The sequence below is a fragment of the Hesperophylax consimilis genome, chromosome 7, assembly GCF_061612785.1.
Source record: "Hesperophylax consimilis isolate HC1 chromosome 7, BYU_Hcon_1.0, whole genome shotgun sequence".
NCBI classification, from domain to species: Eukaryota; Metazoa; Arthropoda; class Insecta; order Trichoptera; family Limnephilidae; genus Hesperophylax; species Hesperophylax consimilis.
In genome coordinates this window covers 29,864,890-29,882,313 of record NC_142842.1, presented here as the reverse complement: position 1 = coordinate 29,882,313, position 17,424 = coordinate 29,864,890, and the positions used below count along the sequence as shown (strand labels likewise).

Sequence of the window (17,424 nt, the reverse complement as noted above, 5' to 3'; positions counted from 1 at the left end):
ATTTCGCAGTGTATGGTGTAAAACTAGAATTTAACTCCACTAGGAACATGGTTTCCTTGACGAAATGCGTCAGCAGACGAATCTGACTAATTATGCTGATTTTCCTGATAACAGATTTTGCGAAGAACGAGAAGAAAGTAATAATATTAGATTACTTTCATCTGTCAGGACCTAGAATTGCTTTATATGATATAATGGTGATTTTTGACGTATATATTATGTTTATATGATATTGTGGTGAGAAGTGAAACATAAAACTTAATTATGCACCGACGATTTTTATTATTTTCAAACCTGTTTTTTTGTGCCTGTTATAAGGACCTTTAGGAATAATAATTCATGTAATGACACATTTTATTAAACTTATTGCTCCGGATCTAAGTTAGCAAGTGAAGGTCGGTGAGAATTACATGGTCAATATTATAGAGTAATAATAGTATAGACAACATATAATTATATAGATATAAACAACAGTGCACAATCCTTACTGCACTCCCAAAACAATAAGCCTTTAAAATACCTTTGCCTTTGTTATGTTCCTGATTGACAGAAATCGTTTGATGATTTCAATGCAAATTATAACAAACCATACCCAAGAGAATCACATTTTTAGCTATTCAATTCACCTAAAAAAATCGTAACAAAATGTTTCGTTGCAAATCAACATTGAAAAAGACTTTTTGTTTCAGGTTAAAGCATTTTAACTTATGTTTTTATTTGCTGTTTTCGCTTTTTCTTTTTATTGCTTTGGACAAAAATTCGCAGCAAAACGTTTAAAAAATCACATACATGTAGCGTAAACGATTCAAGCTCTGTTTGTTAGTTTTAGAAAATGCAACGTTAAGTTTTATGAGAGATTATTGTGTATTGCAATCGTTATTTTAAAAATCTCCCACCTGCTCTACTAAATATTTAGAAAAAATGGTATCTATCACGACTTAGGCAAAGGTGGTAGGTACGATAGTGTAACATAAATCGCACGTGACACATACATACATAATAAGCTGAAATACACTCTGATATAAAAAAATAGTTGCCACTTATATCGCCCTTCAAGCAAATCAGAACATTATTTGGACACCTCCAATAAACACATCCTACAGATTGACTTGATAACAGCTCAGCTGCGATATGAGTGTTGTTTAGCGTCGGCGAGCGGACGTAAAAAGCGATGCGCCGTTAGTTCCTCCTCCGCGCCGAACGGGCGGCGAGCGTCGGTCGCGTCGGTGGCGTCGGTATCCCGGTAGCGTCGCTAGCAAGCTCCAGCATATCTCGGCGTATCTCCGACTTTCGACGACTTTCAGCCAGTCGATGCCGTGACACCGGTATGCGAGCACCCACGCCGCGCTCTCCCTTCAAACACCGACCATTGCAGACGACACTATCGCAAACTTTCAAAACTAAGCTGCAAGTTTGCAAACTTCGCTTTAACGCTGTTTATGAGTTAATTTTCATAGTTTAAACAAATACATAATGACAAAAATGCGGAATAAAACAACAGGCTTAATATAAAAATATTAAAAAACACTCACATTTTAAATAAAAAACATATTTTAAAGAATCAATAAATTTTAACGAATAGCTTCAGTGTGACATGACAATAATTTAAAGTTTTATAAACATAAATCATGCAAAATATATAATGTAATATAAAAGCAATTAAGATTTTAATTATATGCGACAAGCCGATTTAATTTTAATTTTAATTTAGTGAATAATCAAAATCAACAGACTGTTTGTGTTTTGACTCAGTATTGTCGGCAAATTGTTGGACTGGTGGAAATATTTTTTCTTATGTTTATTTAACAACTTGACATCTGTTCTGCAGACCTTCAGAGATTTCTTGTTAATTTAAAATGCAATCCGAATGTTGACCGAGCCATCTTGAACGTGATCGCATCGTTAATAGTTCATACATTACACTATTGTAATGGTGGACAGACTATCTGGTGCTGGTAAACAGATCATTTATAAACATGCGGGAATGACTTACATCGGTGGCAGTTGCATGCAGTTTACTAATGATTGTAAGTACCTGCCCTTCATTATATTAACTGTAATGTTAAAAAAAATGTACAATAAATCCTTTTTTTTTGCAATATGTTTTATTAACTTATAAAATGGCTAATTATTGGAGGTTTTATCGATTTAAGCGAAAATTCTGTTATTATACATTTCACCATTTTTTATTACTTATTTAATATTTTAAAATTTCTTGCAATCGTAATTAAAGAGACATCAAAATTAAAACCTTTGAAAAAATTAATTAATATACATTGTTTAAATAGACACAACTAAAAACACTGAACGTGAATAAATTAGTGGATTTAAAAATATTTTCATTCTAAGAATATTAACACTTATTGATTTATTTTTTCCTATTAGGTTATGCTATATTAAGCATTGAGTGGTTTCGTATCAAATTCAAAAACAAGAAAAGAAAAGAACTGTATTATATCCCATCCTATAACGTTTTTTAACCTTTTATGCCTCTAGCATATTGTCCGTTATATTTCTTGGGGAAATTGTGTGTATTTTCGTTTCTCAATTAAATGGCATATTTTGTTGCAAATCAAAAATCTAACTACTGTTTTTGAAAGGTGATAAAATACGCTTTCAAATTGTTTTATCAAAAAAAACAAATAAAATTCTTTATGAAATATTAAAATATTGAAATCACACTTTAAAAAACTATATTTTTAAAATAGCTCACGTTACGTTTTTACCTCTAAACACTGAATTGAAATTACTGATAATGGAAAATTTTTTTTTATCTAAATGTATTTTTAACTTTACAGCTACCTCGATTTTCTGTCGTTTCATAGAAAAATAATTAGTAAAAATATCACAAAGTTTCATAAAAGTATTAAATATCCGTTACTCTCAGTATAGCCCTGATGAGAGACCACAATATAGAATATAATCAAAGCCTTAAATGTCTATAACTTTCTTCAGTTGTCCTTTCTGAACCATGAATTAGGTGCAAAAATGTTAATCTTCCCCTTCTATTTCTTCTCTTCTGCTTCCGTGTCGTAGTTCCATCTGCTCCAGGCAGTTGTAACTCTTGTACAGCATTAAAATAATACAATATTATTTACACCCAACGAGGAAAGGTAAGGTAATTTAAAAATTTAAATTCATCACATATTTAATCTAATTCCAACAAATATATTTTTTCACAATTCTGAATTTATTTTGCATGTTAGCTAAAAAGCGAAGACTCTTGAAAAATCACATGAATGAAATAAATACAATATATAATATTATAGATTTAAATTAATTTTCTTGTAAAAAAATATATCATCATAATACTTTCTCGCTTGTCTTATTATTGGCACAACGGTTCCAATTTTGAAAATGACAGTTGAAATAATTTTCCGAAAATATTTTAGTATGGGTATGTAGGTACTTTAACGCCTGTCTGAATTCTTGATGAAATCAGTTATTATTGAATCAGTTTTAGTCCGTCCGCTCACGGGTTAACTGGAAAAAACCAGTTGGCAACTCAAGTTGCTATCCTGTGTATTTCAAGGGCGGTCCGCGGACTGTGCAACTCACTAAAACACAGTTTCCCAGATTTTCAAGTTTTGGAGAAATTAGCGATTTGTTCATGCCTCAAGAGCTGTCAGATTACGATATTTCCGAGCACAAAAACATTAAATTTGTTCAACAGGTTGACAAAATGACCTATAGGCTACCTGATTAGGCAAGAAAAGAAAAAAAATAATGGCGGCTTCATCATCACTTGATTCTGCAGACATTTTTTGAAGCAATATGATTGTGACAGATGACAGCCAAAGTGTTCATCTTCATTCTATTGTATGGTAAATGAGATAAGATAATTTGTGAAATCGTAAACTTGAGTTGCGCCGTGAGAGAAACTCGATTGCCAACCAGCTTGCAATCGGCAGTTGCCAACCAGTTTCAGTTTAGTTTCAGTTGCTCCGTGAGCGGATGGACCTACTATCACAGACAGACAAACCTATACATAAACCACTCACTAGATCGATATCTTCAAGCTTTTTGTATGAGAAAAATTGTCTTAAAAAAACATAGATATGCCAATATATGGACAGTACGATTCTCATTCGGAGCCTACTAAACATACTATACAATGAAAAACTAAAACAAAAAAGAAAGTTTATTTCTAGGCAATCATATGACGTCCCAATATTTTGGTTCCAATTTCGATTGAGTTAATCAACCCCCCTAGACAGGTCTACAACCGAAAAAATAATGTTTTATAATAATAATAAAACCTCTTCACAATTTTTACCACTTAAGATGAATAATATTTTTATGTTTTCATAAATTTTAAACTTTTTTTTTTCACTGACTCCATATAGGTTTGCGGAAATAATGTCCGTAAGTTGCTCGAAACATCTTATATTAAAATACAAATTTCATAACTACAATATTTCAACCTGACATGGGTACACTATGCGTTCAAAATGTAATATGATTTAAGGCGAGAAATCCAATAGACGAAACATAATATTGTGTTTAAAAATCAGAAATTTATTTAAAAATCTTCGTACTCACGAGTTATTTTATTCCGGTTGTATAAAGCTTTTTCTACCCGCATTACAATTTGCATTTCCACTATCTTATCTCGTTTAATGCAATAAACTTTTACAGTATGGATTCAATTGGAATATTGATACAGCCATTAAAAAGAGAAACACGAAGCTATAAAGATAATAAAGCCCTTTTTGTTTTTAGCGACGGATTACCGGATTATATGAAGCGTTAATTAAGCTGTTGGTACGCTATTGTTGTATTATATTCCGATTGCGGAGGAATGAAATCCTCGTATGAATGCAAATGTTGTCTCGTTTTATCTGGCTTATTACTCCTATACACAGGTGATAGTATTTTTGACAAGCGACAAGAAACATAACAGATGGTTTTGGAGAGGCAGAATAAATAACGCACCAACGCGTTGTTTTCAGGGCCGATAATTTAAAAGTACACAACTGCAGACCCTGTACAAATTGCAAGTGCGCCAAACTGTGGAATTTGGTAGTTACCTCTGGTCTAGAGCTACAAAATACTTGCAGAAATAGGTAATCGGTTTGATAGATTATCTTATCTTAATAAACGGATTATAATCTTTAGAACACAGGAGTCAGGTGTGAGCGTTGTCTCCGTTCAACCGGTATTTAAATTCGAGGAACTAACGTCGTTGATCCCATTGCCACACGCTTAATATTCGTGCACGGTTGACATTTGTCACATGAGAACGTCGTTTCTAGGACTCCTTAAATTCAAAATCTCAGCTGTGTTACGATTTTCTGGCCTCTGTGTTACCTCTCTCCTAAAACTTGAGTCTCTTCAAAACCCATATTTACTTCTTCCTCTTCTCAAAAACACCTTCCATACATCAACCCCTAAAGAGACATAGGCCCTGAGGGAAATTATTTTCCTCGGGGTCTCTTGTATGGACTTCATGTAAAATAATTGGATAGAATATTATATAAAATAAGTTTCTAACGCTTTAGGGAGAAATGGCACAACGAATTGAATCAAATATTTGAGCCAGGTACCTTTACAAGAGGAATTTGTAGAAGAAGATGTTTTTATGTGAATGAAATAAGGATTTTGTGGGTTTCGTATCTGAAAAATATATTTTTTAAGTTTATTATATTGGTATACTGACCGGCTATTACGACCTGAAAAGCAATCTATTCACAATTTGTAGACCAAAGATTACGTCACATAATCTAATACGCTTTTAATGTACGATACTACGAGTTAAGTACATTACATACACGGTTTTCCAATAAGAGTTGTTATTTTGAATAGCCCGCTATTTCAGTAGATGTTACTTTTGAAGCTTTCATTTTTTAACATTTGACAAGTAAGAACTAAGCCATTTATAAAAATGGAACAATACACGCTTCAACAACGCATTGAAATTATTAAAATTCACTTGAGTGAATCAAATGCAAATCATCTTGAGTGATGAGGCCCATTTCCAACTCGGTGGCTTCGTCAACAAGCAAAATTGTCGTATCTGGGGCTCGGAAAACCCAAGAATTATTGTTGAAAAGCCTCTTTATCCTCAACGTGTGACTGTTTGGTGCAGTTCATGGTCCAGCGGAGTCATTAGACCTTACTTTTTCGAAAATGAGGCTGGAGCAACAGTTACGGTGAATGGATTGCGCTATCGAGAGATGATTAATAATTTTTTATGGCCGAAATTGGATGGTTTTTATCTGGAAAACGTTTATTTTCAACAAGACGGTGCTACATGCCACACAAACAACGAAACAATTGATCTTTTACGATTGAATATCAAAATATCACCTCTTATTGGAAAACCCTGTAGTATAGTACTCGATCTGGAATTGAGTAGTTGATAGATGAATGACTTTTTCGTTCATAATTTTAAATTGCACTATCGCGAAGCAATTATAAATCCGAAAATATACCAAAGGTGGGCGTAACCTAGAATGCCAGCTAAATATTTCGTAATAAGTAATTTAAGAGCCAATTACGATCTATAACATTCCTCTCAGACCTCGTTAACTCTCCCACTTTCCCACAAACGACGCTTGTAACGGAGCGAGGGATAACAATAGAGTTTCGATCACACCGATGCTTATATTTTTGCAGTTAAAGTTAAAAATAAAATAACTAACCATCACGTCGTTTCTCTGAAGGATTGGACACAGAGGATGGATCGATACAAAACTCCGTCTTGGTAAAAAAATATTTTTTACATTTACTTGTAGGTGCCAGAATCTTAGGATTATTGCATTGATTGTTAACCTGGGTTTTGCAGCTGGCTAAATTGACTTAACGTATAGACTACAGAAGAACACAAGAAATGCTTTGTGGGTTTTTTTCATGATCCCAAATTCTGACCATTATTTGATTAGTGATCAAAGTGAACTCTTTAGATGATATAATTTTTTCTTGACTCGTTTCAATATCATATGAGTGTAAGTGTATGTACGTTTATCAGTAAAATAATTTTCATGTAAAAGTTACGAAAATACTAAAAAAAACGTGAAACTCGATTATTGAATAAAGAAATTGAGTTGTTAATAAAGATTGTTAATGAAATAGACATGAAAAATAATATCTATGTAATAGCAAAAAATTAGAGTTCTGGCGTTGTGAAATTTGAACCGTTTTCTGGCATTTCTACCTCAAATCATTACAATTTTCTGTTGGCTGGAAGTCATTTCCACCAGTGTAATATCAATGTTCGAGTGTGTTAATGTAAAAAAAACCCAATATGATTTCAAGATGGTGGTAGTTTTAACTTGTCGAGCTCTGAGTAATATAACCATTAATAACTAATATAACCATAAATAATTAATAACCAATAATAATTTCTCAGAAATGTAGCATGTGTGAGAAAAATATATATGGTAAAATTTATTTATTTTTTTTATTATTAAATATGTTAACACATAAGACTAGACAATTTAGAAAGACACTATTTTGCAAAAAAACGTTATAACGAGAATAGAATCAGCTGGCAACACACGACGGGTTAATGATTAAGATGATTTTTTTTTTCACCTGTGAAATCGTCATGTTTATTGAATACGGATAAATAAGACGTTTTCTGTTCACAGAACTACTAGTATTTCATATAATATATGAGAAAAAACTCAGGTAGTGAATACTTGTTAGAAGTAAATGAGGGGGTTTATCCCGACCTCATCATTATCGTTGTACAGGGTTTTCCAATAAGAGGTGTTATTTTGACATTCAATTGTAAAAGAACAATAGTTTCGTTGCTTGTGTGGCACGTAGCGCCGTCTTGTTGAAAATAAACGTTGTCCAGATCAATACCATTCAATTTTAGCCATAAAAAATATTAATCATCTCTCGATAGCGCAATCCATTCACAGTAACTGTTGCTCCAGCCTCATTTTCAAAAAAGTAAGGTCCGATGACTCTGCCGGATCATAAACCACACCAAACAGTCACACGTTGAAGATAAAGAAACTTTTCAACAATAACTCTTGGATTTTCCGAGAACCAGATCCGACAATTTTGCTTGTTGACGAAGCCACCGAGGTGGAAATGGGCCTCATCACTCAAGATGATTTGCATTTAGTTCGCTCAAGTGAATTTTAATAATTTCAATGAGTTGTTGAAGCGTGTATCGTTCCATTTTTATTAATGGCGTAGTTTTTACTTTTCAAATGTTAAAAAGTTACAGCTTCAAAAGTAACATCTACCGAAATAGCGGGTTATTCAAAATGACACCTCTTATTGGAAAATCCTGTACTTTCAGAGTTGGAATAGGGGGCATATTGCTTTGTCAAAGCGGCTCCAGGCGCCTCCCTCTTGCGCTACTTCCATTTTCGCCACCAGACGATATTAAAACTGACCATAAAATCAACCATCCAACGTTTAAACTAGTTTAGAATTAAACCAACTATGCCTTGTCAAGTAATATCGTGTTTATTATGAATATTATTGCTTAGTGCAGCAATGTGTCGCCTTTGGTTTATTTTGGTATTGTGCATATCACTTGCAATAATTTTAAGTGAATATAATTATTATTACAGTCTCTGTTGATAGTCATATCGTGATGAATATTGCAGGCCTAGGGACGTTTCTAGCCTAAGTGGAAGTCCAACCCCCGACCGAGATGACGCGTTACGTCTGTATCTGCCACTAAACATTTATGGACCGGTCAGTGGCAGAGTTGGCGTTTGGGTCCCTACCAGGCGTCGTCTGGTCTTCAAGTCCTCCATCACGATACAAGCAACATTTTCCGCTTTCTGTAGTGATAGTAGGTGATTATGTCTTTATTTTATGAAAAAATTTTTTAAAAAAAACAGATTTGTAGTTTTAGCGCCAGTTACAAACGTTTGTTTTCAAAACATTTTTTCACCTATTCTTCTATGGTCTATCGCTGTTCCCTCTCCCGCCGACGCCAATTAATGGTTCCTACTTAAATGCGTTTGCAAGTGAATCCATAAGTGTAATTTTATCTGTAAGCGATAGTTTAATTATCATAACAGTTATAATTTCTAATTAAACATTTCATTTGTTATTAATAAAATAATGAGAAATTAAAATTAAATTATAAAGCGAAGTTGGTTCGTGTACCTATTTATTTGTGTCTTAACTGCTTTATAATAACGTTGTTTCATAAATAAGTACCGGTCAAATATGTAATACCTTTCTCTGGATTTTAAAATAACGTCAAAAATATATCTGTAATACCGTAAAAAAGAAAACCGTTTTAGAGTTCTAAAAGTTATTTTAATTTTTATACTATTTTTTGTGGTCAGCAGGCCGCACAGAACGTGCAGAACAAAAAACCTCGCGTTCCGCAGGTTCCCCATCCCTGTTCTATAGCAACATATTTATACTGGATGGTATAAATTTATAAAAAAATAAAAAATTATCTCAATGCATTTTATCACTGAGTACTACTTCTTAAGTAGGTACTACAACAATCTGTTAATAAATTAATATTTTGGAGAATGTTGCGAGGTAGTAAGGAGGGGAAAGAGATGGATAAGAGAAATGTGGAGTTGAGGAAGGTGGAGAAGTATCTGGCTATTCAGATCTGGTCACCAAACACGGCCAAAGCCGTTTCAAGCAACGTTTCAATTCTGAATGGTGGTCTTACACCAGAGCGATACTGAGAGTATCTTCCACTCTGTAACGTACCGCAAATTGACAATATATTATTTTAAATGAGTGAATCGTGAAATAACACAAATAAATAAAATAAAATTTACTTGATTTGAACTCGCGACCTATGGCTTGCTAGTCTAGCTATGGCTTTTTGACTGCTTAATTATTTATTTGCTTGTTAGGAGCGGCTCACGTGCGTAATGTGGCCGATCTGTATGAAGCCAATCAAACATTAAAATTTCATATTCGTTATTAATGTGGGAACCCCTAACTAGGCAGTGAAATCAAATACGAAATATTTAATTGTTGTTATTCAAATATCTGCTCTTTGTCTAAATTCTAGCCGCAATTAGTATTCATTTCGTAATTATTTCAATATTGTAGAAACGATCCCCGAACCGAGTACAATATCATTCGTATTTATTTTGAGATATTTATTATTTTACAAGCTTTTACCAATTATGTACCTTATATTATAATTATCTTTGTTTTGTTCATGGATCATAGAAACTAATATGTTTTGTAATATATGTTGAGACCATGTATACATTTTTTTGGTTTAAATTAATGATAGAATGAAACAATTTAATTGATCCCTTTCTTTATTTATTTTTCGTTGCCAATTTCAGCCAGTCGCGGCCATCTTAAGACTGGTAAAACTATTTTTCCTTAAACCAGGGTACTTAAACAAGGAGTATAAGGGGTGATAAATATTGATTGATATAATCGAAATCATTGTTTACCACCCCGAATACCCCCTCCTAAAAATTGTGTATATACCCTAATTCAAGGAAAAGTTGTACCGGTCTAAAGATGGCCGTGATAGGCTAAAAACCTTTAATAGTATATAAACAAAAAAGGTGAATAAATGTTTTAAATTGTTTAAATATGTTTATCAAGGATTTACTTAATAATGTACTAAATTCAAATGAGATTATTAAAAAGTTGCAAAATTTAGTTATTTTAATTTGATTTTCATTACATTATGATTAAAAACAACAATAAAAGAGAGGCGAAACGGTTTTATTTTTCCCTATCATGGCAGCTCTACATTGCATGCAAGCTGCAAACATAAGTTCCTTAAGAAGTTACAGTGATATATCTACTACTATACGAATTACGTCCACCAAGGCATTACAGCAAATAAGAGTTCCGTTCAAGGTGCATATTTGCTACGATTCGGTTAGGTTAGGTTAGGTTGGGATGGTTCGAGCAATCAACTTGGACTTCCCCAAAGAGAAAATTCTTTTGTGCAGCAAAACTCTGAAAGACCGAAAGCGAGTTGCGATAATTTGGTTACGCTATTTTGATAGGGTGACAAATCGTTGTTTTATGTTAGTGTTTCTACAATTTAAATATTAAGTTCTATCTTATATCTTAACACGTTCTGATAGCATGATTATGCCAACGTGTAAATGATTATGTCAACGTGTAAATGGGTATGTCTGCTTTCGCATTGTGTCTTTTACCAGTAACTTGCACAATTATTACACTTTGTTATTATTAAGCCTGCCTATCCTGAATATTAATCAAAGGTCGTTCAACAATTCTCTGACAGAAGTACCACACTAAAGTACTACAAACTGGACCAGTCCACTACAATATTTAAATTTTCACTATCTTCCTTCTCTTAATACAATGGAAAATATTTCTGTAAAGCACAATTCAATTTGCACATTCGAAAAAAAATCAGTGCGAAACCAAAGTATGATTATTAAATAGACAATCATTATGCATTGAATCCCAATAATGTCAAATAATAGTTAATAATAGTATCTCGTTAAAAATCTAAATTACTTAAATTGAAACTTTTCTTTCGCGTAGCCGTTAAAAACCAATAAACATTTTCCTACAATATATCCTACAGGTAAAACAAATATACTGCCGTTACTGACTCATCAAATCAACAGTAGAAAATTAAAATCCAAACTAGTTGATTAATGGGTTGGAATATTTTGAGCCATTGTTGAACATGGGCTAACATATATTATTAAACCATTCTGCTAACAAAAACCACGAATTTCAATTCAAAGGTCCGACGTATAATACACCCGTAGTAATTTGTTAACAATTAGGAAACATAGTTTTACGTACAAAGGGTGAAATAATTCTATTACATTCACGACAATTGCCGACCTTTATTCATTTGCACATACTCGTAGAAAGTGTGGTCACGTAATTGAAATTTATTGCAAGGTACTTGTATTTCCAATTTCGTTAATTCTTACCTATGTTAGCTGTGAGATTTGGGATATAAATGTACATATAAGACATAGGTGATGGTTTGTGCCTGGGGTAAGGCCAACTTGGTCAGTTTCAACGTCTCAAAAACCCAAGCGTGTCTGATTTCGGCAAAGAGGGAGATCAATGACTGTCTGGTGCAATTTGATGGGAGCACTCTCCCCAATAAAGACTCCATTGAAATGCTTGGGGTTACTATATCAGACCAGCTCAAGTATCGGGGATCCATAGAAGCCCGAGTAAATCAGGCCTCCAAAAAGTTGGGCGTCTTGTACAGAGCTAGGAGATTCTTCAACAGTGACCAGCTGCTGACCCTGTACAAGTCTCAAGTCCGCCCAACTATTGAATTTGGGAGCCACCTTTGAGCTGGTGCCCCAAAATACTTGAAATACAAAATAAACCTGCTTGAATCTGTGCAAAGGAAAGCGATCCATCTGATTGACAATCCGTTGTTAACAGACCGATTGCCTTCTCTAATGCATAGACGCAATGTAGGCATGATGTGTCTGTTCTACAGGTATTTCAATGGAGCCTGCTCCAAGGAGCTAGCAGCATTGATTCCTGATGCACCGGTGCACGTGCGCGAAACTCGACGGACACGAACTGAACACCCGTTCACGGTTGACGTTGGCTTCATGAGAACGGGCCGTTTATACGACTAGTTTTTGTGTAAGTCGGCTCGTATGTGGAACGAGCTACCGGCATCTGTTTTTCCTCCCTCCTATAATCCAAGCCTCTTCAAGGCCCGCATTAACAAATCCCTTCCTACAGCCCCTACCTTATTCCACCTCACAACGCCGCCCAACCGGGTGGTGACATAGTTCCCCTGTCTGTACACTGCACAGGCAGGGACACTCTTGTGAGGTGTCACATAAAAAAAAAAATTAAAAAAAATAGGTGTGAGCTGAAGAATTTTCATCTTCACTTATCATCACAAAAGTGTCATTAGTTATAAAGCATATAATTCGCAAACTTATATGAAATATAAATATGCTGGTTGTCATACGAAGTAACTAGATGAGCAAATGATAAGTAATCTTTGGAAATTTTAAGATTGTTCGTTGATTTCATATCTTTGGAATTGTAATTTTATTACATTAACTCCACAGACCCATAGTGGAGAAGGGAGGAAGCATAGAGGCCCGCAAATTGTTCCATGGCTGAGCAGTTGAATTCAAAAACGAACTCGTAGAAACCACCCGTTCTCGTGTAAAAAATCTCAACCTTGTGCAAATAATGGCGCGAGTTTGGAGTATTTTCTGACAATGCACCAGTCCCGAAGGGAGCAATGACGCTAGTTCCTCGGAGATAGAACAAGGACTTTGAAGGTACACCCACCCTGTCCCACCCCGGTATAGGTGACTTATGGTCACCCCTTCGGAGCTCTCGCATGAATCTAATTTTTTTGAATAAACGGCTCTACAATTTATATAAATGAAGCTAGGCCTTCAATGTCCCCGCATACGGTGTTATGAAGCGGTATGCAAGCGCTTACAAAACAACAAAACAATCAAGTTCAAGTGTCAGGCAGATAGTTGGTGGAGGGGACCCACACTCCAGTACCTGTAAACACATAAAAGTAAAGAAAACAATAGAGTGACGGGGGATTTTCGCCGAACCACGACTGGCAGTCCTGTTGAGAAATTGGTCAAGGACTGTTACTTATGTTTATTTGCGAGAGATGCTCTCATTATCACCATGGTGAAAGACAGATTGAAACATTACCTACTTGAAAAGTTTAAGCCGTGTTTGGTTACTAGTTCCGAATAGCCAACATTGGGAGCCAGTAACTTCACAAACTTTCACTTCCCCATACGATATCCTTACCCACTCTCTTCAACCTCACGAAGGGGCTCAATGTGGTTGAGAGCAGTCGGGACTCTTGTACGGTATTCACATCAAAGAAAAAATTTATAGATAAATAACTTTGTTCGAAGACTTAGGATGATAGTAGATTAAAGAGAGATGGAAAGGCTAAAAGGATGTTGAAAGATGCGTAAATGCAGGAAAATCCATTAACGGAGGACTGAACGCGATTGACGCTCTTGAAGTTTTTTTCAGAGAAGCGAAGATAGCTGCCAATAAAGGAGTGCTGGTACATATGGAGTGAGGCATGGAACTGGAGGAGGATGGTTGAAAGTGTAGACTGAATGCTGTAGAAATCGCTGAGGCGTATGTATGGTAAAACCAGGTATGATCGTTTGAGAATCGTGAAGATTTGCAAAGAATACAAGGCTGATGTAAGCGTTGTGAGTAAAATCATGAAAATCGCTTCTATAGTTTGGGCATGTAGAGCAAATGAACAGAGAATGGTGAATTAATTAGTAAAAGAATTCGGGGACGCCAGAGGAAAACATGTCACGGCACCATCAAGTGAACCAAATATAAATCTTGAGTAAGGCTATCCCAAAAGTCAGAATATTTATAAGATAGTGAACGAATGTGAATAAATCAAGGAGTGTATGCCAATACCGAGTTGTTTTGTGGGCCATCCTTTCTTCCTACTACTGCGGGGAAACGGTGTGAAGGTTAGTTTACCTGTGGCTTATTACTATGGCTTATTACACTACCATTATAATATATTAAAGCAGTGGTTTCGTAATTTAAAAAATGTTATTTTTAAGTAAAACAAATCTAAGATAGCGCTTTTGGTTTGCAAATCTCATGTCAGACGCCAATAAAAATTCCAACCATCGTAAAATTTATACAATGTTCACGACCGACCCGTAAATCAAATAAATGTATTTGTCACACGAGGGTGTACGGCTGATAGAGTCATTGGATTGAAGCAATCGATTCCCTTAGTAAGACCTCAAGTCAAAACTATTTTTTCGTTTAATTGAATGTCTTCGCACCGGGCAAATAGCAACTTAATGGAGACACAATTGGTTGAGAAAAGGATAGGTAATATTTAAGCTTTTTTTATTCAATTGGGTTGATTGATATGAAATGTTGAATAATATGACAAATAAGAAGCGTTTTTACGAAGATAAACATCTACAAAAACTAGTTTTTTTCTGATAATAAGAAAACTCAATATATTTTCGAAAAGTCATCTTTATTGAAAAATAGTCGATAAAAGAGAAATATCGATAATAACTATTTTTAAAATATCTTGCATACGTATGGTAGTTTAACAATAAAGTGTATGTTAATTATAAAAAAAATGCTTTGAGTATCAAAGAAAAAAATCTTTTAAAAAATGGTATCATACCGTTGATACATTGATTCAAAAAAATTATTAAAAATCAGAAATAAATTTTCTTTGGTATTTTTTAATATTTAAAAATAAATAATAAGGCGTCAACAGAAAGATATACGAGATACAAAAATGGATATAATTTTTTTGATTTTATTTTTTTGAATCGGAAATACATTTTCTTTGATATTTTACAAGAGACACACTACCCCTGTTAGGCAAATTATTATTATATATTGAATTGAGTTGATGAATTTGTCTATGTTAGTCCATCCGCGCACGGGGCAACTAAAACTAAACTGAAACTGAGTGGCAACTGTCGGTTGCAAACTGGTTGGAAACGAGCGTCTGTCAAGGCGCAGCTCAAGTTTACGATTTCACAAATTATCTCAGCTTTAACCATAGAATGAAGAAGAACACTTCAGTTGTAGTGTTTTCCTGCTCGGATTTCAAGCACCATGTTTTGTTATTTCTACATATTGCAACTGGTTAATTACGTATTAACCTGTTTTTCTTGTACCATCTTCTGTAGCCACATAATATAAGAAAAATTGGTCTTCATTTTTGTATCTTCATTTTTTTCATTTACCCTGTGAATAGTCAAACTCCTCATGTCAGTTTTATTTTTCTCCGAAATTGCATTTTAGATAAATATCAATTCAGTTTTGCTGTATTTGGTCTTGCTTTATCCCAAGGACCTAGAACTGAACTCATCTTATTTTTTTTCACTCTATCAAGGGGGGTGGACTAGACCCAGCTCCGATATCGACTGAGGAGATAACTCCGAGGTGGCTGTTGCATAACCTGCTTACGCGTCCCCCATCGCCATTAGCGGGCCTGAAGATTGACCGCTGGAAACCGGAGTCCTTCCTCCCTGCCTTTGGTGACCTGATGCTCACTTTTATCCCTAGGGTCTTTGGGTTTTTTCCCTCTCAATCCCAATACATTATTCGATAGCCTTCTCGGGAAGCTGGCTAAGAGGCGCGGATATTGAGTCTCGATAGCGGCTGGTCCAATCTCTCCGCTCATTCTCAGCAGGACTGCCAGAAGACTGCAACTTAGCTACTTTGGTCAAGTCACAATCTCACTTAATATTTGTAGTAAATTTTTTCTCTTTATCCTTATAAAATTTTAGCAGCAACACCAATTGACGAAGATGGTGTAATATAACTAACAACATTCATGCACTTGCGCACGGCCTACTAATACTGTATGTATATATAATATATTGGTGGTCTAGATACATTTTTGTAAAAAGTGGCTTCCTTGATACAAAATTGAAGGACGACACCATCTGTTTCCTTAGAACGCCGCGGGAAAGTGATGTGCAACCTCCTGCTCAGACATATCGTAATCTGACAGCTCTTGAGGGATGAACAAATAACTTTTTTTTTAGACTGACATATGGACAACTGGCAACTGAAGACGCTTAGGCGGTGTTGCTAGTTACTGGTTGCGTCAACGTTGAAAACTGTTTTTTGGTAAGTTGCGGCACCTACGGACTGCCATTGAAATACACAGGATAGCAAATTGAGTTTTTTTTCAGTTGCCCCTTGAGCGGATGAACTTAATGTCACCGCATAATATACCCAGTACCTATTCTTCTATAAGGCAGATGGTAGACATTTTTTAGACTACCGTATATACATACCCGATATCAATGAAATCTAATGTCGTCAATTTACATAAAACGTTTCGATTCTTGGGCCCCAAACACCCTGACGGGCTAAAGAAATTGTTTAAACACTTTTTTTTTTCTTTTTTTTTTTTTTACACTCAAAAACAATTTTTCGTTAATAGATAAACTTCTATCAATAAGGAAGAAGTAAGGGAACATTGATCTTACTTCAGAAATATGTTCAAAACGAACTTTTATCGGTTCACATCTTTATTGCTTGTTTCCTTTTTAAGTGTTAAATAATAAATTTAAAAGCGTCGCCCCAAACGTGATCATTCTAACTGGTGCGCGTCAATTAATTATATATAGAATTGACATTCTCGTCATGAACTCTATGTTAGGAGATACTCGATCTATCCGGGGAATTCTCAGCACGTAACGATATCAACAGAATTTAAATATATTTACTTTCTTTCCTTCTCATTATTGCTTTTGCCAAAGTTACGATTCTGCCACCTAAATAGGTACCGACAAAATAGCGCTGACAAACAGCACCCACAGTTTGCATTACACCCTTTGGCATCTGTACAGTACCTACATGGTCGGGAATCAGGTATACGTACACGGTTGACATTTTCCCGATGAAACGACCTTCGACCTTTTGTATTTCCTGCTTCCTATGAAATGAGTCAGTTCAATTTGAAAGTTAACTACTTCCTGCCATTGAAAAGAGGCTCCACATCGT

At 34.9% G+C, this 17,424-nt stretch overlaps 1 protein-coding gene across 1 annotated transcript in view; it reads left to right on the top strand.

Annotated features, from left to right (window-relative positions):
- The first annotated feature begins 1,322 nt into the window (after window positions 1-1,322).
- The window catches only part of sNPF-R (short neuropeptide F receptor), a 294,572-nt gene continuing 278,470 nt past the window's right edge, over window positions 1,323-17,424 (top strand). The window contains exon 1 of the mRNA XM_089633407.1: window positions 1,323-2,027. The gene's annotated coding sequence lies outside the window, so the exon portion shown is untranslated. The remainder of the gene's footprint in view (window positions 2,028-17,424) is intronic.